Source organism: Canis aureus, chromosome 34 (genome assembly GCF_053574225.1).
Source record: "Canis aureus isolate CA01 chromosome 34, VMU_Caureus_v.1.0, whole genome shotgun sequence".
NCBI classification, from domain to species: domain Eukaryota; kingdom Metazoa; phylum Chordata; class Mammalia; order Carnivora; family Canidae; genus Canis; species Canis aureus.
The window spans coordinates 2,497,181-2,522,777 of record NC_135644.1 but is presented as its reverse complement, the minus strand read 5'-3'; positions in this window follow the sequence as shown (position 1 = coordinate 2,522,777).

Below are 25,597 nucleotides of genomic sequence, written 5' to 3'. Positions count from 1 at the left end.
GTATAGGGATAGAGGGAACGTTCCTCAACATCTTAAAAGCCATCTATGAAAAGCCCACAACGAATATCATTCTCAATAGGGAAGCACTGGGAGCCTTTCCCCTAAGATCAGGAACATGACAGGGATGTCCACTCTTACCACTGCTATTCAACATACTACTAGAAGTCCTAGCCTCAGCAATCAGGCAACAAAAAGAAAGAAAAGGCATTCAAATTGGCAAAGAAGTCAAACTTGCACTCTTTGCAGATGACTTGATACCATATGTAGAAAACCCAAAAGACTCCACCTCAAAATTGCTAGAACTCCTACAGCAATTCAGCAATGTGACAGGATACAAAATCAATGCCCAGAAATCAGTGTCATTTCTATACATTAACATGAGATAAAAGAAAGAGGAATTAAAGAATCAATCCCCTTTACAATTGCACCCAAAAGCATAAGATACCAAGGAATAAACCTAACCAAAGAGGGAAAGGATCCACACTCTGAAAACTATTGAACATGCATGAAAGAAATTGAGGAAGACACAAAGAAGTAGAAAAATGTTCCATGATCATGGATTGGAAGAACAAATATTGTGAAAATGTCTATGCTACCCAGGGCAATCTACACATTCAATACAAATCCCTGTCAAAATACCATCAACTTTCTTCACAGAGCTGGAACGAATAATGCTAAGATTTGTGTGGAATCAGAAAAGACCCCAAACAGCCAGAGGAGTGTTGGAAAGGAAAACCAATGCCAGGAGCATCACAACGCCTGACTTCAAGCTGTACTACAAAGCTGTGATCCTCCAGACAGTGTGGTACTGGCACAAAAACAGACACAGAGATCAATGGAACAGAATAGAGAACCCAGAAATGGACCCTCAACTCTACGGTCAACTAATCTTCAACAAAGCAGGAAAGAGAATCCAATAGAAAAAAGTCTGTTCAATAAATGGTGCTGGGGAAATTGGACAGCCACGTGCAGAAGAATGAAACAAGGCCATTTTCTTACACCAGACACAAAGATACACTCGAAATGGATGAAAGATCTAAATGTGAGACAAGATTCCTTCAAAACCCTAGAGAACACAGGCAACACCCTTTTTTTATCTCAGCCACAGCAGCTTCTTGCAAGATACATCTATGAAGGCAAGGGAAACAAAAGCCAACATGAACTATTGGGACTTCATCCAGATAAAAATCTGCTGTACAGGAAAGGAAACAGACAAGAAAACTAATAGGCAACCTACAGATGGGAGGATATTTCCAAATGAGATATCAGATAAAGGGCTAGAATCCAAGATGTATAAAGAACTTATTAAACTCAACACCCAAAGAACAAACAATCCAATCATGAAATGGGAAGAAGACATGAACAGGCATTTCTCCAGAGATGACATAGACATGGCCAACAAGCACATGAGGAAATGCTCCACATCACTGGCCATCAGGGAAATACAAATCAAAACCACAATGAGATACCACCTCACACCAGTGAAAATGGGGAAAATTAACAAGATGGGAAACCACAAATGTTGGAGAGGATGTGGAGAAAGGGGAACCCTCCTGCACTGTTGGTGGGAACGTGAACTGGTGCAGCCACTCTGGAAAACTGTGTGGAGGGTCCTCAAAGATTTAAAAATAGACCTGCCCTACGACCCAGCAATGCACTGTTGGGGATTTACCCCAAAGATACAGATGCAGTGAAACGCCAGGACACCTGCACCCCAAAGTTTATAAAGGCAATGTCCACAATAGCCAGACTATGGAAGGAGCCTCGGTATCTGACAGATGATGGATAAAGAAGCTGTGGTCTGTGTATACAGTGGGATATTCCTCAGCCATTAAAAGTGACAAATACACACCATGTGCTTCAATGTGGATGGAACTGGAGGGGATTATGCTGAGTGAAGTAAGTCATCGGAGAAGGACAAACATATGGTCTCACTCATATGGGGAATATAAGAAATAGTGAAAGGGATTATAAGGGAAAATGAGTGGGAAAAATTAGAGAGGGAGACAAACCATGAGAGACTCTTAACTCTGGGAAACAGCATTGCAGAAGGGGAAGTGGGTGCGAGTTCGGCGAGGGTTTGGGGTAACTGGGTTTGGGGCACTGAGGAGAGCGCTTGATGAGATGAGCACTGGCTGTTATACTATATGTTGGCAAATATAATTTAAGTAAACAATTTAAAAGTAAATAAACAAATACTGATGGATGATAAATAAATAAATAAATAAACAAATAAACAAATAAACAATAAATAAACAAATACTGACAGATGATGATAGATAGATAGATAGATAGATAGATAGATAGATAGATAGATAGATGATAGATAGATAGATAAAAGTTAAAAAAAAAAACTTAGGGGTGCCTGGGTGGCTCAGTGGGTTAAGCATCTGCCCCTGGCTCAGGTCATGTCCCCAGAGTCCTGGGATCGAGACCCACATCAGGCTCTCTGCACAGTGGGGAGCCTGCTTCTTCCTCTACCTCTGCCTGCTTGTGCTCTCTTTCTCTCTCTCTCTCTGCATCAAATAAATGAAATATTTTTAAAAAATAAATAACAAAAAAGAAAAAATAAATTTTAAAAGAGTGTAGAGTATATAAATCACAAAAAAATGCAAACTAATATTCATAGCATTCTTTTTCTAAGATTTTATTTTTATTTATTTATTCATGAGAGACACAGAGAGAGAGAGAGGCAGAGACACAGGCAGAGAGAGAAGCAGGCTCCATGCAGGGAGCCCGTTGTGGGACTCGATCCGGGGTCTCCAGGATCACGCCCTGGGCTGAAGGTGGCATTAAACCACTGGGCCATCGGGGCTGCCCCTATTCATAGCATTCTTGCTCATAATAGCTAAAAACTGAAAACAACACAAATACCCCATGACAGGAAAATGAACATGAAAGTGTTGTTATAACCTTACATTGTCATAATTATTAGTAATATTCTTAGTAATATATGGTATAAATTACTGATTCATGCAACAACACAGATACATTTAAAAAAAAACATTATCTTGGGTGAATTTATCATAAAAGAAAACACTTATAAATGACAAGGCCAGATGAAAAATATTTCATGATTCAATTTATATGTAGCTAAGGAATAGAAAAATCGAAGCTATGGTGATAAAAATCAGATTAGTCATTATCCAGAGGTCAGGGCATTGAAAACAAAGGATCAGAAGACGCCTTCAATGACTGTAGAGGTAATTTTTATGTTGATTGACCTTGTGGTTCCACAGTATATAAATTTGTCAAAACTCATCAAATTCTGTTCTTAAAATATGCTCATTTCAACTTATGTAAACTATACCTCAGCAAAATTAAATTTGAAAGATATGAATACAACCCAGATGGGATGGTTAAAACATTCAAGGTGTACTCATAAAATGGAATATTTCTTGGATGCACAAATGGATGAACTATTGGCTCGCACAACAACATAGATACACCTTGTAAACAGATAAAAATCCAGATAAAATGTCTATCATTGCATTTGCATGAATTTCTCAAACTAGCAAAGTAAGCTAATGTGCTACAAGTCTGAATAGTTACTGCTTTGGGGTGGTATTTGGAGCCTGGATAGAAAGGAGAAAAACATAAATTCCTGAGGTGGTGACAAAGCTTGTCAAATGTACAATTAAATTTGTTGATATTCTTGCATGTTAATTATGTTTCAATAATAAACAATAAAAAAATAATAAACAAGAACATACATGACTATGCATGTATATCATAAAAAAATCAGGCTGTTTGGCTGCTATTTCACGTTTTAGATATATTCTGGTATTTGTGGTGATATTAAATTCCTAATATACAGAAAGAAAGAAATGCAATAAAAATATTAAATGTCCAAACTGTATTTTGGGTAGTCCTAGAGTACTATGTAAACTGACCAAGATTTCAGCATGAAATTCAAGTTCTCTGACAATAAATTTAAAATTGAGGAGAGTTAGGGAGGAAAAACTCCTTTAACCAAAGAAAACTTGTATGATTTGAATTTTTTATGGAAATATATAAATAATGAAAAACCAAACTTCTCTCTTTCCTGATAGCTGAATATAGTGATTTACTATCTCATGGAAATCAAACGAAACCAAAATATCAGTGCACCACATTTGCTTGATGTTTTCGGAGTCAACTTCACAAAGGCAACCTATTGTTTTATATATCAAGATCTAATCATGCAGCTCAGTGGCCTGCATCTGCGCCTTTACTGCTTGAGAGTGAATTTTGCCCATAACTATAACTAAAGGCTAAATTGGAGCTCAACTCAATCTATCATCTGTTTAAATTTTTTTTTCACTCATGATGACATAAAAATTACGAGGCAGATAATGTCAAATTCTCTTGTAGTAGACTCCTGTGCTCTCTTTCTATTTTATCCCATAATGTTAAAAACACATTTATAAACCCCTTCAACCTAATGTAACGTTTTTCTTTTCCTCTAATTTTTGATTATATCCACATTTTAGGGAAGAAGACTGAAATCAATGAAAATTTAAGTTGGAAAGCCCTACTTTGCCTCCCAGAGGAGTGTGCACCAGGCCAAATGTCTGTGGGTCCCATCTCTCCTTCCTGTTGCTTATCAATTGCATTCTACAATTTGAGACTCCCTTGCAATACTCTAATTTGTTGCCCCCACTCATTTTTAATTATATATGATACTACAATAATATACATATAAATATACGTGTAATAAGTATACATATTATTAACAAGGGCAAGGACACTCAGTGAATCCAGGAGGGTTTTCTGGATGCCAGGCCGAGAAATCATTTTCTGAAGTAGGCCTCCTATTTGGTTTTACGTCCCACAAGCATGAGTGTTTTGTCAGGTTCCAGGTTTCTCTGGATACCATCATCTGAAGTAGATTTTTACTTAGTTTCGTGAAGTGGGAAGGATTTATTAATCACAACAAAATTTGAGAACAAAAATCCAGAATCGTAAATGATGAAAATTGTGGTTCTACTCTAAGTTTCTAGAATAGTGAATGACAACAACAGGCTATCATATAAAAACTGCTAGGGAACTAGGGGAAGTTTTGATAATAAAACCACAGAAGCAGGAACATTTTCCTCCCCTGCTGCACTAAATACAATGCCGAACTTTGTTCTTTCTAAAGCTGAAAAAGCTTTCAGCCACTTCTCCATAGAAGCTGAAAGAGAAGGTCACCCTGAAACAGATCTTTGTTCTTTAGACACCCTAGGGAAGCTCTTAGTTTATGCAAATTTAAATAAACTGTGTAAAAAAAATTATCGACATAGCATAACTGCACTCTGCCTTGTTATAATATTCAAGGATCTGAAGGGGAAAGACCTATTTACATAAGAAGCTCAAATATCTTCTTGGTCATAAGTGTGAGCAAGGAAGCAAACCAAACTCAATTTCTCTTTCCCAAAGGTTCAAAGTTCTGGAAATCTGTCAAGGGATCATTTACTATAATCATTAATTGACTGACCATGAGTAAAGAAATTGTCAGAATTGATGATGTGAGCCTAACGGAAGTTCATAAAGGCCTGATGCGATCTGGGAAAGAAGACGTGATCTGGGAAAGAAGATGTAGTTCAGAGTTGGGGATGGCAGTGGTCCAAGGAGGGACCTCTGTTACCTTCTGTTGATTCTCTAATTGAACCCTGATGGATAGAATTCGACACCGAAAATAAGTCCAGAGGAACATGCTCCTAAGGATGACCTCTTTGAATTGGTTTGGGATTTATCAAATGAGTTCTCTGATCTGATTAGATCTAAAAGCACTATTGACTTTGCTTCCAGTGGCAAAGGAGGCACTGATGTGTCCATGGCAAAAGTTACTCAAATTATCATGTTAAGATGCATGTAATCAAACATCTACAAAAGGCAAGATTCTGTCTGGATGATGTTGCATTTGCACCCATAGAATATTTTAGTAAAAAACAAACAATAATGCAGATGGTTAGTTGCTTCTAACTGTGCTAGAGAGTTGAGTAAAAAAAAAAAAAAAATGATGAGCTCAGGGCATTAAATTCCTAGTGTGCCACCTTGAATAAGGGATATACAAACTTCCATGACTTTCCTGAAGGAAAGTTTTATTCCCATAGCCACAGGGACAATATTTCTGAAAACCTAAATCTAATCCAATAATTCTAAAAACCAAAACAAGTACATTGAACTCCTAAACTTACTCTTTTGTTAAAGTAGAACACTGAATGGGAAACAATGAAAATCTAACAATTAGAATGGGATTAGAGGAGAGAGTCCAATGAGTGGGAAACCTTACATCTATGGAGAGAACTGCTCTGGTGTGACACATGCAACATTTCTGGAAAAAGAAAACAGGACTCAAAGATCCCTAAGGGTAGAGCTCAGAGCCATGGAGAATTATTCTGAAGCCCTGAAGACTTTCAAGCACTTTCCAACATTACTCAACATGGATTTCAGAAATTCTATGGACAGTGATTCCCCCAGGCCCCCATTTCCCCCATTTTGAACAGTAATGTCTATAGTGATTATCCTACATTTGAACCACCCTTGTGTGTTAGGGTTTGTGCAGAGCAGATAACTCATGTGTTCAGTTTCACAGATCAAAAAGAGCTGCTCTCAAAGAGCTGTTCTAAAGGAGACTGCACCTGAGGAGTCCCATCCACATCTAGACTTGATTTGAAGGACAAGACAATGTACATTACTCTGATGCCATAATAGGGTAAGACTTTGAGTAGCCTTGGGAGGGAGGAGTGTATTTTGTATATGGGAGGGACATGAACCATTGGGGCAGCATCTAAGATGGCCTCCAAACATCTCTACCTCCAGGTATTCAATCTTCTTTATATTCTCCTCTCCTTGTGTGTGGGCTGGTGGTGACTTATTTCTAATAAATAATATATAAGTGCCAATATATCACTTCCAAGATTAGATTATGAACATCTGAGGTTCATTCTTCCTCACTGCCTCTTGGATCACTTGTTCTTCACCCTGTCATGAGATGACCTACAGAAAGGTCCACAGGGAGAGGCCAAGAGTCAGGGATGAACTGATGCCCTCAGTCCAACAGCCCACAAGGAAATGAGGTCTCCCAGAAATATTGCAAGTAATTTGAAAGCAGTTGTCTTCAGATTAGAATGCAGGTCCAGCTCACAGTTTAACTACAAAGTCATGAGATACCTTGAGCCAGAATCACCTTTCTAAGCTGGTCCTTAACTCATGACCCACAGGAATTATGAGATAATCAATGTTTATAGTTTTAAGTGGTTTAATTCTGGGGTAATTTGTAGAACAATATATAACTAATGCAGTATTTATAAAATGAAAAAAAGGAGGATTATAAGAACTACAGGCTGTGGTTCCGATAGCAGTCCCCCAAGTTTGCTACAAGGCAACTGAAAAGTAAACCGAGCAGCCTTTTCGAGAAAAGAGCAGCTTTTCTGTGCTGCTTTCCATCATATGTGTTGTTCATTTTCACTGATTCTCTTTTGTGAATCTAAACCTTCTTTTATTTCTGTATCATCAATATGAGAATTCCACTTGTTTGTTTTAATGCCCTTACTATTAAGTTCTTAGCCTTTGCATGTTCAATGCCGCAAGTACATTTACGCACTGAATCTTTATCAGTTGATTTTCACTGCTGAGTCTATTTCTAATGTGTTCTACAGAATGCCAGCTCTCTGCTCTGTTTGTTAACCTTGGGAATGACCTTTATCTGTTTGTTTGGCCCTACAAGTCCTTCTGTAACTTATCTAATCAGTCTGCCTTGAATTCCTATTTTTTCTCAGTCAGCCATATCATCTCTGCATGCTAGGGCAAACGTGTTTTTATTCTTACTCTCATTATAAGCAGTAGTGAAAAGAAGGGGAAAATGCCTGTAATCCTATATAATTATGCAACAGCTCTTTTACTAAAAAACAATGTATTGGGGGAAGCATGTCTCCGGGTTATAGTCCAATCTATGCTGTTGTTCCAGCTTAATTGTTAGCCCTTCCTTTTACTCTAGGAAGCATCCAAATATAAACTATGATTTTTGAAAACTGTGGTTATAATTCAAGTTGTCCAATCTAAACCCTCTTAGGCAAATTATTTATCTGTTATTCATCTCCAAAATAGAAAAAAAAGGAACTTAGAGATTGTTATAAGTATTTAATAAGTTAATACATGTAAAATTCTGAGAAAACTAACTGTAATACAGTGATCACTCATTAAACATGAGTACTGTCATGGCTAATTTTCCATGTTGCCTTAACCACTAAGTGCTCAGATGCTGGTCAACCATTATCCAAGGTGTTTCTGTAAGGGTGTATTTAGATGAGATTAACATCAAAATTGGTAAACTGAGTAAAGCAGATGGTCCTCCTTAACGTGGGTGGGTCACATCGAATCAGTAGAAGGCCTGAATAGAATAAATAAGCTGACCCTAACCTGAGTAAGAGAGAGCTCCTCCTGCCTGACTACTTTCAAACTGGGACACTGGGCTTTTTCTTGCCTTTGGACTTGAACTGAAAGATCAGTACTTCCTGAGCCTCGAGGCTGTAGGCCATGAGCCTGGAACTATACCATCAGCTCTTCTAGGATTTCAGCTTGCCCAGTCACCCTGGAAATCATGGGATTTGTTGGCTTTCATAAGTGCATGAGCCAATTCCTCATAATAAACAAAGAAACTAATATCCTATTGGTTCTGTTTCTCTGAAGAACCCTGACGAATACGAAATAAACTATGACAAAATTAGTTAAAAACCACCTATGTATGCTAGAGAAAGATGGTATCTTCTTCAACTTTTGTACCTATATTTTTTTAAAGGAGAATTTAACACTGATCCTGAGCAAGTATATTTACAAAATGTTCTCAGGGAAGGTGGTTACATCATGAAGACTTGAACACTATCCTTCAGAAAGTGGGTTCTCAGAGTTTTGATATCATGATGAAAATGATGATGACGAGTACTACAGTTATGGAAATCAAAACAATGGGTATAGTCATCATTTACCTGAAAACACAGCTACCAAGATTTGTGTCCAGCTATGAGGGGAGCAATATTGAAAAATTCACAGGAAAAAAATGTGTTCCTTATCAATAAAATATAAATCATTTAGATTAAGGTAATAATGAAGCACAGTTAAAGCAATCAGAACAGCAAAGTATTTCATTTTCTCTTCCAATAACAATAACCGATTTTGAATAGTATCCTGTGAAGTGGGTAGTTTCTTAGGTTTAAAGCAATTATAGGGGCACCTGAGTAGCTCAGTGGTTGAGAGTCTGCCTTTGGCCCAGGGCGTGATCCCGGAGTTCCAGCATCGAGTCCCACATTAGGCTCCCTGTGGGGAGCCTGCTTCTCCCTCTGCTGTGTCTCTGCCTCTCTCTGTGGCTCTCATGAATATATAAATAAAATATTTAAAAAAATAAAAAATAAGGCAATTATAATACTAGAATGAATCTAACTTTAAAGAGCTGATGTAGGAAAATAAGCACACATGCACATCCAAAAAACAAACAAATAAAAAAATTATTTTAGTCTTTTTTAAAGGGTGAATAATTGAAAAATCAATGGTTATTAGAATTCTATCACCTTAAAATGGAATATTATGCAAATATTAAAATTATGTTTATGAAAATTTTCTAATGGCATACCAAAATGTTAGTGACAAAAAAAGTCAGGATGCAGTATGACAGCAACCAAAGTTTTTAAAATTACAGAAATAGGAAATAATGTTAATTTTATTTCTCGGAAAGAAGATGGTATCCTTTACATTTCAAAGATGATATCCTTCAAATTTTTAAATATACCTTCCCAAATTTTCACCAATAAGCAGTGATTCTTTAATTATACGAGGAAGAGGAGAAACAACAAATGTTATAAGCAAAATAAACAAAAATTTAGTCGGCTCATTTGTTCTATATTTTTGCACTCCACAGCATGCCCATAACAAAATTATAGTCTAGAGGAACCTGGGTGGCTCAATCCACTGAGCATCCAGCTCTTGATTTCAGCTCAGGTCATGATGACAGGGTCGTGAGATCAAGCCCCGCATTGGGCTCCCTGCTCAGCATGGGGTCTGCTTGAGATTCTCTCTCTCCCTCATGCTCACTCAGGTGCATGAGCTTGCTCTCTCTCAAATTAATTAATTAATTAATTAATTAATTAATTAAAATAATTTTTTTAAAAAGAAACTTACGGTCTAATGAGAAAGTATATAAAATATTTCCTGTCACTTTGAGTTCCAATTTTGCAAGCATAAGCCTTGCATCCTCAGGAGCAAAGTGAGGACTTTTACCCCCTGCACAGTAATATCCATAATATGGACACTGAGAGAACAGAACTGAATAAATGTATTAAAGTCTGAAATTATTATAAGTGCATGATTTCTTCATGTTCATAGCAATTATGCCATTTCATTGAACTTTAATATTCTTGGTTACTTTTTAAAATATAATATTAGTACAAATTCCAACAATTCCAGTCCACTATATGGTTCTAAGTGAAAGCCTTCAGTAAAATCATCCATAAAGGATAACCATTATTAATAGTTCATGTTTTTTCTTCTAAATGTCTAAGGATTATTGTTTGTCTGTCCCCCTGTATCTCTATCAGTTTCTGTTACTGGATTATGCTATAGAAACTATAAAATGACTTACTCACTAAAAATATAGATGCTATAGAAACTATAAAATAACTTACTCATTAAAAATGTATACAATGTCTATCTCTCTAAATCTATCTAAAATTTTGCTAACATAGCTGGTAGCAAGGACTTTGTAATCAAAGGCACTGTATTCAAATTCTGACTATATCACATACTGGCTGTATCACTTGGAGCAAAATTATGTAAATCTCTCAAAAACCCAATTTCCTAATGTATAAAATGCAGACAATGTTGCCTAACTCATAAGATTCTGATAAAAATTCAGCGAGATAATATTTGTAAAGCTCTGAGCACAGTGCCCAACAAACGACTATTCAATACGGCTGTTAGTACTGCTTATTATTATTACTTTATATTTTACAACAAATTGTATTTACATGCATGAAACATTTTCTTCTATTCATTTCATTGTATTTTTTTCTTATTCCAAAATACTTGTTAAAAATATAAAGTAGATAAACATACCCTTGCAAATATTGCTTGAGGATTAATTCTCATAAGTTAAATTATAAATCTAAACTTTTTCAGCTTAAATATTTTTAAATACTGTTGGCCTATTTGCAATCCTTATAAAAATATATATGAGAGTTATGGCAATGCTTCTTTTCACTCATAAACAATTCATATTTTCTGGGTTTTTTTTTTTATATTCTGTATGTTATTTTTTTTAAAGTTCTTTAATTCCAGTATAGTTAGCATACAGTGTCATATTAGTTTCAGGTGTACAAGATACTAATTCAACAGTTCTATACTTACTCAGTGCTTATTGATCCCCATGATCTATTTTATTCATCCCCACATCCACCTCCCACCTGAAACCATCAGTTTGTTCCCTATAGTTAAGAATCTGCTTCTTGGTTTGTCTCTCTCTCCTTTTTTTCTTTTTCCTTTGTTCATTTGTTTCATTTCTTAAATTCCAATATGAGTGAAATCATATGGATTAGTTTTTCTCTGATTGGCTTACTTTGCTCAGCATTATACTAGCTACCTCTATCCATCTTGTTGCAAATGGCAAGATTTCTTTCTTTTTATGGCTGAATAATATTCCATCACACACACACACACACACACACACCGCCTCTTCTTTATCCATTCATCTATTACCTACTGATGGACACTTGGGCTACTTCCATAATTTGGCTACTGTAAATAATGCTGCAATAAACATAAAGGTGCAGTTATCCCTTTGAATTAGTGTTTTCATATTTTTGGTGTAAATACCTAGCAGTTCAATTACTGGATCATAGGGTAGTTCCATTTTTAACATTTTGAGGAACCTCCACGCTTTTTTTTCACAGTAGCTACACCAAATTGTACTCCCACCAACAGTGCCTGAGGGTTCCTTTTTCTCTACATTCTCTCCAACACTTGTTCTTTGTGTTTTCTGTTTGCTTTTACTTTTGCTAAGAAAAGAGGTGATTATTTTCTCTTCTTGTTTTCCAGTCTCTAAGGTTTTCAACTGAGCTTCACTACATCTATGCATTAATGTATGTATATTAGAGATTTGAATTTGAGAGCATATAAAGAACTCCCAGTACAGTTAAATAAACAAATGCGGAATTTAGTGATTAATTTCTTTTCCATGACAAATCAGGAAATAAATTGCTTTTGCAGCAGGTTCCTCTTTCAGGTAGAAAAATAAAAGCATACGGTGGCATATGAGGAAAATGAAGCGGTCTCCAAATGACCAACAGTTATGCTTATACCTGATTGACAAGAACTGTCATATGATTAATTGCAAAGGAGCCTGGGAAATACAACCAGGTGGGTTCATTACTGCCTGATTTCAGACTTCCAGCCTTCAGAGCTGTGAGCAATAAAATTCTGCTGTTAATAAGCTACCCAATATGGTATTTTGTTAAAACGGCCCAGACAAAAACCGATATTTAGAAATGAGGGTGACCTAAAAATGTGGAAGCAGCTTTGGAACTGGGTAATGGGCAAAATCTGTAAGACTTTTGAGGTGCATGCTAGAAAAAAACCTCTATTGCTGTGAATGGACCATTAAAAGTGATTCAGATGAGCTCCCAGAAGAAGAGGAAACCTTTAGAGAAAGTCTCAGCGGTTGGGAGGCAATTAGGTTGCAAGTATGCAGCTCTCTCTGTAAGAGTGCCCTTATAAAAGATCCCAAAGAGATCCCTTGCCACTTCCACCATGTAAGGAAACAATGCTAAAGAGGACCCTTTCCCAACCATAATGGCACCCTGGTCTCTGGCTTCCAGCCTCCAGAACTGTGAGCAATAAATTTTTGCCGTTTACAAGCTACCCAACCTGTGGTATTTCATTATAGCGGCCTTAACAGACTAAGACACTGCCCCAAACAAAACTGAGTTTTGTTATTATGGAAAAAGGAGATAATTGAAATTAGATAGATTATTAATCTGTGTCACATTAGGCTTTTATAGTTCTTTTTTTTCTAAATCATCTCATTTTTTTGTTCATTTTTCTGTTCAGCTACTCTATTTTTTTCTGTTTTCAATATATGGCTTTAACAGTATGAATATGATGAAGGGATCTTTGTTCTTGTTTCTATTTTTGTAACAAAAATAGATGGGCAAAAAGACAATCTGCATGCATCAACTTGGTGTAAATTGGTAACCTGAATTTTTATAAAATGTTTCATGGATACCAACAGAAAATAATTTTGTTTTCATTTCTGAGATAAACTGGTAAGAAATAGAAATGATGGCAAGTTCCTGTTGTTTACAGCTTTGTGTTATCTAATAGAGAGAATGTATTAATTAAAACTTGACTACCATAGCCTACATACAAGTTTTACTCTAGACCACAGGAAGTAAACTAAAACTTATCTTTGCTTCTTCAATTGAAGTCCAATCTTTCAATGTTTATTATGTAGAATTCAGAGAGAATATTGGAACAAAAAAAGTGTTACACTTTCCACCAACAACAATAAAATCACTTTTCAGAATTAAAAAACATATGCATTTTATCTACAGATGTTTCCATGAATGGTGATAATAAATGAGATCTCAATTAAGTACATACTTCCTATGTAAAAACAAATAAATTGTGAAAATTAAATTTGTGAAAAAAATGCTGGAAATCTATAAATCCATTATTAAATTAATAATGTTGGCTTGTCTTAATAAGAAAAGATTAACATTTGGAGGTACTTATTTTTACACTTAAAATAGCATTCAGTGAACATTCTAAAGTGCATATTCTCAAAATATTCTTCCAAATACCTAAGTGGTATGCCAAATAAAACTTAAAGAAATATCAAAAGATAGTCTGGAAGTGAATATTTACCAGAATCTTTGAAAAGTTCTTCTAATCACTAACTGATGCGCTGGACCGCAGAAAACACTGATGGTGATGCAAAATACTAAACTACACTAAAATAAACTAAAATAAGATAAAATATAAAAACTAAACTAAAAAACTGGCAATGATGGGCTATAGTATGTCCCTCAGTTATCTATCCTTAGAGTAGAAGTAGTAATTTTATCCTACTATACTTAATTGTTCATATTTTCATTATGATAATTTTTATTTCTTCTTGAAACTTTTAAAGTATAACACATATAGAAAAAGTTCTAAATTATATGCATATGTCCTGACAACTTTTTACAAACTGAGTTCACCCTTACAACCAGCACTCCTTTCAAGAAGCAGAAAGCTCAAAAAAAAAAAAAAAAAAAAAAAAAAAGAAGCAGAAAGCTCCTCTCATTCACTTTTACCCACTACTACCTGAAGAGTAATCATTACCCTGCTTTTAACACTGTTTTAGATCAGCTTATTTTTTTTTAACATTTTATATGCGGAAACATACACATAAACTTTTTTTTCAACTTCACATTGTGAAATTCATAATGTTGCATATTGTAGTTCATTCACTTTTATTACTCTGTAGTATTCTAATGGATAAAACAGATGACAATTTATTCATACATTCTACCTTTGGCAGTCGCCAATATTTTGCTGTTATCTCTGGAACTGTTACTTACATCCTTGAACATGTTATTTGAATAAATATGTACATATTTTTTGGGCAATACCTAGAAATTGAACAACTGGATCACAGGTTATGGATGTACTGCTCTTGAATAGATGTTGCCAACCATTTTTCTAAATGACAGAAGAAATCACTGTGTAATGTGTTTCTTGTCCATTTGGATATTTCTTTGTAAATTGTTTTTCAAGTCTTTGACCTAAACAATACATATTCTTATTTTTTTAATAAAAATGTATTCAAAATGTGAACATCTGAAATATTACATAGTATTTTTAATATTTCTTCAGCAATAATTTTGCTACAAGTTTACTGTATATCATTCCAGATATAATCTATGCAAATATAAAGTTGTGACAAAATTGTTTATCTACGTGTATGCATATGTGTATATGTATGCATAAAACCTATTTTCAAAGAGCAGATGGTAGGACTTGTGCTTCTAGAATGATGGAGTAGAGTTTACTTTTCCTTATTCCTCCCACCAAGTATAGCTAAAAATCCCTAAACATAAAAACACACACACATATGTTTATATATGTTTATATTTGTTGGATATGTTTATATATAAAAAATATTTATATATGTTAGATATAAGTATATATAACATAAGAGATAGATGATAGATAGATAGATGATAGATAAAAAATAAGATTTAGAAAAGCAGAGAGAAGTAGCCAAATAGGTAACTTGGGACCCTAGGAATGACACAGTGGTGAGTTTACTGGGTTTCTTTTTCCTTCATTCATCCTAGACAGGATAATGAAAAATCCAGGGAACTAGAAATAGCAATTGAGATACAGAGAAATATCCCCCAAGAAAAGTTTGTTCTCTCTAGGCAGAGGACCAGGAAAGGAGCAATTTAGCAAGAAAGAAACTTTTAAGTCACTACTTTAGCCAAATACCATAGAAATCTGTTGCCTCACCACCATCTCTACCAGCAAAGGCAGTAGAGAATCTAGACTTCCACCCTTGCCAAGCTGTCATGAGGCATCTCCTACCCCTCACCCCACCAACAGTGTGGTATCAGAAAAGCCCCAGTGACAGCCAGGATTTTCATTCCCATATGCAGTAATAAGTTGTCATGACCTTCACCCGTCCGAGGGGTGTCAAACGACATCTGATAAAAAAAGATTTGCCTAAAGTATTATAATACTCAGTATGCCCAGGCATTAATAGAAAAGTTCCCATCATATAAGGGCCAAAAAGATCTAAAGCTAATTGGGAGAAAGACTATCAAAAGACATCAGTATCAAGATGACACAAGTGTTAGTTAGAAATAGCTGACAAGGATTTTAAAGCAACCATTATAAGACTGTTTCAATGAAAAATTACAAACACAATAGAAACATATGAAAAAAAATAGAAATCCTCAGCATAAAAATGAAATTTAAAAAAAACATAAAGAATCAAATTGAAATTGGAAATTAAAAATATGATAATAAAAGTAAAATCAAATGGGCTCAATACCAGAATGGAGAGGACAGGAGAATGAAGTCATACACTTGAAGACAGAGTAATAGAAATTGTCCAATCTAGAAAACAGAGAAAAATATAAACTGGGGAAAAAGAAAAGAACAGCCTCAGTAACATGTGGGACTATAGTAAAAGATTTAACCATTGTGTTATAGATCTCTGAGAAGGAAAAGAAAAAGAGAATGGGACAGAAAAGAATTTGAAGAATAATTGCCATACTTGTATAAAAAGTCCCGCAAAAACCTACAACTTCAAGAATTTCAGCAAATCCCAGGCAGGATAATCCCAGAGAAATTTATGACAAGACATAACATAGCCAATCTTCTGAAATCTAAAGGCAAGGAAAAAAATTGCTAAAGCTAACAAATAAATTGATACATTACCTATAGAAGAAAAGCAATTCCAATGACAATAGGTATTTCATCAGGAGCCATGTAAAGCGGGGGGAGGCATAATTTAATTCAAGTGCTGAAAGAAAAGAACTGTCAACCTATAATTCTCTATGCAGAAAATAGTTCATTCCAAAATAAAGGATAACTCAAGACCTTCTCAGATGAATGAAAATGAAGAGAATTTGGTACTGGCAGGCTTACCCACCCCCCCGCCAAATAACCAAAAGTTCTCTAAATAGAAATGAAACGATTAAAAAAGGAAACTCAAACCAGAAAGGAAGAAAGAAAATGTAAGAGCAAAAGTTCAGTAAAATATAATACATTTTCTCTTCTTGAGCTATGTTTGCTGGCTGAAAAAAAGTTATTAATAGTGTGTACTGTTGTCCTCAATATATGTAAAGGAAATATTTAAGTAATTATAGGAGGGATATGAGTAATAGGTTTATATAATTCACTCTAATAAAAATGTTGATATGTATGTTATGTATATATATTATGTTACACCTAAGGCAACTTCTGAAGATACTATACACTCTAAAGTACTATAGATAAATCAAAATGGAATTCTTCAAAATATGTGTGTAATTTACAGAAAGGCAAGAAAAAGAAAACAGAAACGACAAACAGTGAGAGAACAAAAAATACAGTGATAGACAGGCCTTGACCTATCAATAATTACCTTAAATATCAGTTATGTAAACATAGCAATTAGGGGGTGCATGGGTGGATCAATGGGTTAAGCGATAGACTCTTGGTTTTAGCTCACGTCCTGATATTAGGGTCATGAGATCGAGCCCCATGACTGGCTCTATGCTCTGTGTGGTGTCTGCTTGTCCCTCTCCCTCCCCTTCTGTCCCTTCCTGCCAGGCGCTTGCTTGCACAGGTGCTGTCTCTCTCAAATAAAAAAGGAAATAAGGAAATTAATTAATTAGCTAATTAATTAATTAAAATAAAAATATAAACCAATTATAAGACAGGTTAGCAGACTTAACAAAAACCAACCCAATTATATGCAATCTTAACTTGAAATATAATGATATATCTAAGGTGAAAATAAAAGGATGGAAAAAGTTATATCATATGAAAAATCAAAAAAATTAGGAATGGCTATACTAATATCATATAAAAGCAGCTTGAGAGAAAAGAAAATTGTTAATGACAGGGTGAGTGACATTTTGTAATGTTAAAAGGGCCACCATCCACTAGGAAGATACAGAAATCTTAAATGCACATGTACGAAATGACAGAGCTGCAAACTATAAACATATACTGATTGATCTGAAAGAAGAAATAGACAAATACACAATTATAAATAAAGACTTCAATACCTTTTTCTCAACGAATGATACAGAAAATAGAAAATCAACAAGGATGTAGAAAAAAACTCAACAACACTGTTAACCAACAGGATCTAATCAACATTTATAAAAGAGGCCATTCCAAAACAAGAGAATAAACAGGTTTTCTTTTTTCCAACATATGCCAAGACAGACTATATTCTGTACCATAAAACAAAACAAATTTAAAATCATTTAAGACTTTTCTTTGAGCACAATGGAATCAAACTATAAATCAACAACACAAAGATAACAGAAAACTTTTTTCAAATACATGAAAACTCACTTCTTAAAAAATGGGTTAAAGAATATGATCAAGAAAATTAATGCATTGAATTAAATGAAAGTAAAAGTAAAGTATATCAAAATTTATGAGAAGTAGCTAAGCAGTGTTAAAGTGAAATTCATAGCACTAAATGTTTACATTAGAAAAAAAAGATAAATCTCAAGTAGGTAATATAAGCTCTCACTTCAAGAACCTAGAAAAAGAGGGATCCCTGGGTGGCGCAGCGGTTTGGCGCCTGCCTTTGGCCCAGGGCGCGATCCTGGAGACCCGGGATCGAATCCCACGTCGGGCTCCCGGTGCATGGAGCCTGCTTCTCCCTCTGCCTGTGTCTCTGCTTCTCTCTCTCTCTCTCTCTCTCTCTCTGTGTGTGACTATCATAAATAAATAAAAATTTTAAAAAAAAGAACCTAGAAAAAGAGAAGTAAAATAAACCCAAAGCAAGCAAAAGAAAATAATTACAGCAGATATCAATAAAATTCAAAACAGAAAAACAATACAGCTAATTAATGTTTTAAAATCCTTTTTTTAAAGCTAGTTCTTTGAAGGAGCAATAAAATTGTCAAGTCTATATAAAGGTGACAAATAAAATAGATAAGACATAAATTACTAATATCAGGAATAAAAAAGGTATATACCTCAAACTCTGCAGACAACAGAAGGATAATAAGGGACTAGTATCAAAAAGTCTACATATACAAGTTTGACAAATTCTATTAAATAATCCAATTTTTCAAAAAGTATAAATTACCATGACTCATCCAATTTAAAATAGAAAACTTTATTAGCTCTATAATTGCCAAGTATACTTAATTATACTTAAATTATTATACTTATATTATTATTATTATTATTATTTTAAATCCCCCCAACAAAGAAACTTCTAGTCGCAGATGGCTTAGAGAATTCTACCAAATGTTTATTAAATAATTAATAATAATTCTACACAGTTTTATCCAGAAAATAGAAAAGTAGGGAGCACTTCCCCATTCATTCAATGCAGCCAGTATTACAGAGATACTAAAACCAAACAAAGAAAGTACAAAAATATAGACTATAGATGCCAAAAAAATTTTTTTTGGTCATTAAGAAAAGTTTTTACTTGAAGGCAAAACGGTAAAATCCACAAGAAAGTGTTAACGGTGAAGGTTTATGTTTTTTTTTTTTTCCCGATTCAGATATGTTTGAACAATTCATAGCTACAGGAAATCTAGAACAAAATCAAATATTTTATCACATCAGGTTAAAAAGTTGGAGAGGACCTTGCATCTTACTGAAAAGAATTTTCCAAAAATGTTTCTGTACAAATAAACTGCTAACACTTGGGGGGAAATTTTCAACTCAAACAACTAAAATAACTGAATTAAGGACCAGCATGTCTTGAGCAATCAGGTTTCAAATTTTCACCGGGATCCTCTTAGATCAACATTCCCTTTTCTAAAACTAAACATCTGGAGTAAAAACGAAAGCCCCGTGTCACCTACAAATGAAAAAGTTTTCACTTTTCTGTTTTTAACTAGCACCTGGCCTGAGCTTTACCATCCACTGCACAGCGGCAGGGACAGGTGGGCAGAGCCAGCCGCCCCATGCCTAGTCCTGAGCTTCCAGGGCCCTCGCCCTGGGCCTCTCTCCCACACACCCCGAGTGCTTTAAGCAGAAGCTCAGATCTGACCAAGGGGGAGGTGTGAAACATCCTTGCCTTCTGGTGTCAGGAATTCTTATCCAGGGGTGGGGCATCTTGTGTTTCTCATCTCACTGTTAAAAGAAGTAAGCTCTTGGCCATGTTGGCAGGGGCATTTCCTGGTGGAAATCTTGCTTCCACATTCCAGAGATGGTTTGCAGGTGGACCTGGGGCCTCCCACGCTATTGAGCATGACACTTGTCAGTAAGGATGCTGTAATCTTTCTTCTCTTCTGTTGGTCCCCAAAGATGGAGACTGTGTGAGAACTGAGGTGTCCCTACCATACATCACTGCAGATAAGCCAGGAAAGTCCCAACGGCCAACACGGTGGCCAAGGCATGCTTCTGCCCACAGAGCACCTACTTGCACTTGGCCTTGGCCTTAACACAGCTCCTGTTCCTGCAGTAGTTCTCTAGGGGATCATCCAGGGCTATGCCCACACCCTTATACTAGTTCCACTTGTCCCCGTCATCCTTCCTCCCTCTTGATGGGGTCCTAGACCCCTTGCTTTCCCATGTCAAGGCCACCAGATCCACTGCAGCCCATTTTTACCAGCATCTGATCCTTTTTTCTCTTCCCTGAGAATCAGTTATAGGAGGTGCTGAATTAGAATCCAGACACGGAGAAAGCCAGTGTGGTGCCCCTGGACTGAGACCTACATCTTCTTCCTGGACTTGGAGTGCCAATGGGAGCGGGAATCTGAGCGGCTTCAGGAGGAGCAAGACCAGTGGTGTCCTCTGGTGTGGAAGCCAGAATAGGAGTGGTTGCAGCAGTGCCATCTGGACCTGGAGTACGAACCGGGTGACTCAGATGAAGATGTAAAGATCTTTAACAAGTTCTATCAAGTAGAATTCAGCAACATGTAAAAAAAATATATACAATGAACAGTATCTCAGGGCTAGCAGGCTGGTTCAATAATTAAAAATCAATATAATCCATCGTATTAACAAGCTAAAATGGAAAAGTCATATGATCATATCCACTGACATACAAAAAAGCTTCTGACATGGTTCAATACCCATTCATAATTAAAACTTCCATAAACTAGAAATAGAAGAGTTTTAATTCAACATGAAAAGGAGCATCTATAAAAATCCTATAGCTTATATTACATTTGACGATGAAAGATTGAACGCTTTTTCCCTAAGGTCAGAAAGAATGTCAGGATGTCGACCCTTACCACTAATATACAATATAGTAGTGAAGTTTCTAGACAGCATAATAAGGGGACAAAAGGCACATGGTTTAGAAGAAAGAAAGAAAACTGCTTCTATTTGCAGATGATATGATGGTTTACATAGAAAATCCCAAGCAATCTACAAAAAAGGAAGGAAGGAAGGAAGGAAGGAAGGAAGGAAGGAAGGAAGGAAGGAAGGAAGGAAGGAAGGAAATCCCAGAATAAATAAGGAGATTACAAGACAAAAGGAAACACAAAAATTCATATTTCTATATATTACCAATGAACACATGGAAATTGAAATTAAAAATACAATACAATTCACGATTACTCATAAAAATGAAATCCTAGGATGTTAAATCTAAGGAAACAAGTACAATGCTTGAGTGCATTGAGAAAGAAAGCAAATAAGTTGTAAATAAAGAAATATTCTATGATCATGGATCATAGTAAAGATGTCCATTTACTCCAAATTTACTTATTTATGATATAGAAGATCAAAGGAACTAGAAGAGCTAAAGCAATTCTGAAAAAGTAGGAGAAACGACTCTGATTTCAAGATTTATTATTACCACAGTAATCAAGACTGCAAGGTACTGGCACAGAGATAAATACACAGAGGTAGACGAAATAGACTAGAGAACCCAAAAAGGGCTCCACAGGAGAATTTTAAAAAAGCAGGTCTCACACCCTATACAAAAATCAGCTCAAAATAAATCAGAGATTTAAAATGTAAAACATAAAACTAAAAAAAAAAAAAAAAAAAAAAAAAACTTTTACAAGAGACAGTCTCTGAAACCAAGCACTTGCTGAAGAGGTTTTATTTTTTTTTTTTTTCATTTTTTTTTTTATTGGTGTTCAATTTACTAACATACAGAATAACACCCAGTGCCCGTCACCCATTCACTCCCACCCCCCGCCCTCCTCCCCTTCTACCACCCCTAGTTCGTTTCCCAGAGTTAGCAGTCTTTATGTTCTGTCTCCCTTTCTGATATTTCCCACACATTTCTTCTCCCTTCCCTTATTTTCCCTTTCACTATTATTTATATTCCCCAAATGAATGAGAACATATAATGTTTGTCCTTCTCCGACTGACTTACTTCACTCAGCATAATACCCTCCAGTTCCATCCACGTTGAAGCAAATGGTGGGTATTTGTCATTTCTAATAGCTGAGGAATATTCCATTGTATACATAAACCACATCTTCTTTATCCATTCATCTTTCGTTGGACACCGAGGCTCCTTCCACAGTTTGGCTATCGTGGCCAGCTGAAGAGGTTTTAGAAACTACACCAAAGCACAACCCTTCAAAAAAAAAGTTGATAAATTGGACTTCGCCAATATCAAAACTTTTGTTCCATGGAAGACCCTCTTGATAGAATAAAAAGAAATCTACAGATCTAGAGAAAATATTGGAAAAACCATATACATCTAGAAACGGATTCACATAAGAGTATAGCAACCCATCCTAAAGTATTCCATTAAATGCTTCCATGAAATAATACTAATCACGAAAAGAGTGACACCCACTACTGGCAAGGATGGAAAGAGTCTGACCTCCCGTACATTGCTGGTGGAGACATAGAATAGCACGATCATTCCAGAAAACAAATTTAGCAGTTCATAAAACGAAACGTAGCCTTCCAATGCAACCCAACAATTTTACTTCTACTAAACATTCAAGCCCAAAAAACCTGAAACCTGCCCATCTTCGTTCTTAGTGGCCTTTTTTTTTTTTTTTAAGTTTATTGTGGCCAAAATCTGGAAACAACCACAACATCCCTTAATGAGTGAAGACAATATATCCATATCATGAAAGAGCACTGAGCCATATCAAGGAACAGATTCCTGATCCACATGACTGATGAACCTGGAGGACATCATGCTGAGAGAAAAAAGTTAATCTCGAGAAGTGACATATGGCGTGATGCATTTATGCGACACTCTCGAAATGTCAATATTACAGAATTAGAAAACAGATTAGTGGTTTCCAGGGGTTAGGAGGGAATACCAGTGTGGGGGGCCGGGGAGTGACCACAGGATGGGGGGCACTTTGGAGAGGTTAGTCCTGTAACCCTACCGTAGTAGTGGTTATGAAAATCTACCCCGGTGGTAAAACTCCATACGCACCAATGTCACGGTGCCAGTGTCAAATTCCTGGCTTTGATATTATCGCACTATAATTACGTAAGACACAACCCCTGGGAGAAACTGGATAAAAGGTACCTGGCGCCTTTCTGTCCTGTCTTCACAACTTCCTTTGAAGCTATAATTATGTTAAAATAAGAAAAGTTTCTAAAAAAGAAACACTATATAGTAAAAAAAAAAAAAAAAGAACACTATATAGTAAACACTATATAGTATACTATAACTATATAGTAAAAAAAAAATGTATATATCCCTTTGCATGTGGAAAAAAATTTGTCCTAGAGATTATACCATCTACTTCTTCATCATGACTGTTTATTATATCTTTTTTTTAATTTCAGCATTGTTTGACCTTTGGACTTTTTCTGAGTTTTGCTATAATAACTTCACAATACATAGTATGTGATGTCTGCAAGTGCTTATCACAGCACATTCATGATAGTTGGTTATAGTGGCAATCTATTCTGAAAGATTGGGCATATAATTTGATGGATCAGTCCCATAAAAGTACTGGCAGTGAACGTTTTATATGTTGTATTTATCTATATGATAAATTTCTAAGAGTAAGATTACTGGAAAAACCTACTTTTATTAAGCAAAGTTTAAATTAGTTTTAATACTTAGTAGAAGTATCAGTATCTCATCGCTATTTTTATTTTTATACAATTTCCTGGGAATCTTTGTTGACTTATTTTAATGTGAATTTAGAATATTGCAAACTAAAAATTCACACTGACACATTATTGGAAATACATTAAAATTCTAGATTAAAATAGGAAGAGATGGTGCCTTTCCACTATTGAGTCATCTCAAGGACACAGTGTGAATGTAATTCTTCAGATGGTCTGAATCATTCCTTAATTTTTCGTATAGATAAAAAGTATTTCTTGTTAAATTATTTCCATCTTTGAGGCTTTCGTAAATTATATGTTCTTCTGGTACAGTACATTTTCTAACTGAACTGAAACAAGAAAATCGTTGGTTTGTCTATTTTTTAAAACTCCTGTGTACAGAATATGGTTCAACCTACTGTGTTTATAACTTGGTTTTCCTGAGCACCGATGAACACCTTCCCGCCACAGCAGGTGCAGGTGTGTGCACACACACACAATCAGGTATACATACTCCAAAGTGGAGACAGGTGTATCTACGTGGTTAAGTTCTGACACACAAGCGTAGGCAGAAGGGAGGTGAAACACTTTCAGGCTTTACCCATGAAAACCACCAACATAATCTACACATTGTCTCTGCCACCAGAAGTGAGGGTCCAACAAAGGTCTCTAAGTTGAAGGATAGGTTGGTCCTTCAGTCATCACGCAACAGGCAAAGAGCCGATCAACTACTAAACACCAGCATCAAACATGCAAGAGAAATAAAATCCATGGAACGTTTCTAAAGGCAGCATATGTGTGCAACTGTTTCAGTATCTTTCAACTGCTATGAACTTTGAAATGCATTTTTATAAGTATGGGGGCAAATTAAAATTTACCTATGGATTTTTTTTTTTTTTTTTTTTTACAAAAGATTCCAAATAGCCAAAGCAACTTGGAAAAAGAAGAATAAAATTGGAGGTATCACAGTCCCAGATTTCAAGATATACTACAAAGCTGTAATAATCAAAACAGTCTGGTACAGGCACAAAAACAGATATACTGATCAACAGAATAGAATAGAGAGCCCAGAATTAAACCTACACTTATATGATCGATGTATTGTACACCTGAGACTAATGTCACACTGTATTTTAATGATATTGAATTAAAATGAAATAAAATAAAAAGCATGTTAAAAAATTCAGCAATGGATTTTTTAATTAAAAAGAAATTGGGCAGCCCCAGTAGCACAGCAGTTTAGCGCTGCCTGCAGCCCAGGGCGTGATCCTGGAGACCCTGAATTGAGTCTCACGTCGGGCTCGCTGCATGGAGCCTGCTTCTCCCTCTGCCTGTGTCTCTATCTCTCTCTCTCTGTGTCTCTATGAATAAAAAATAAAATCTTTAAAAAGAAAAAAAATAAGAAGAAATTATTGATTTTTAATTTTAATTGTTGATTTTTAAATAAAATTATATAGTTTTAGAGATATCCAAAATTGGATTTTTAAAAAATTCATAAGGAAAAACAAACAAACAGACACACCACGGTGGAGAATATTAAATTACTCACTCTGAAGTTTATTTTTAAAAAATAATTCTGCCCATTATTAAGATATAAGAAATAAAAATGTTACCTTTAATTTTAAAAATTACTTAATCTATGATTAAGACTTTAAATAAATGCTTGTATACATTTCATATTTCATTTCAGTAATGTATGCACTCTGTCTGGTTTCCTGGGGGTGGCTGCAGATACAGTGGCATGGCAATAAGTAAATAGGTAGGTGATACCTGGATGACAGATGATCATGATAGATACATATATAAATATTTGGGGAGATATAAGCATATGGGGGATATTTATATTTATTATATTATATACACATTATATAATATATATTATATTATATAATATTAATCTTTCCAATATGTT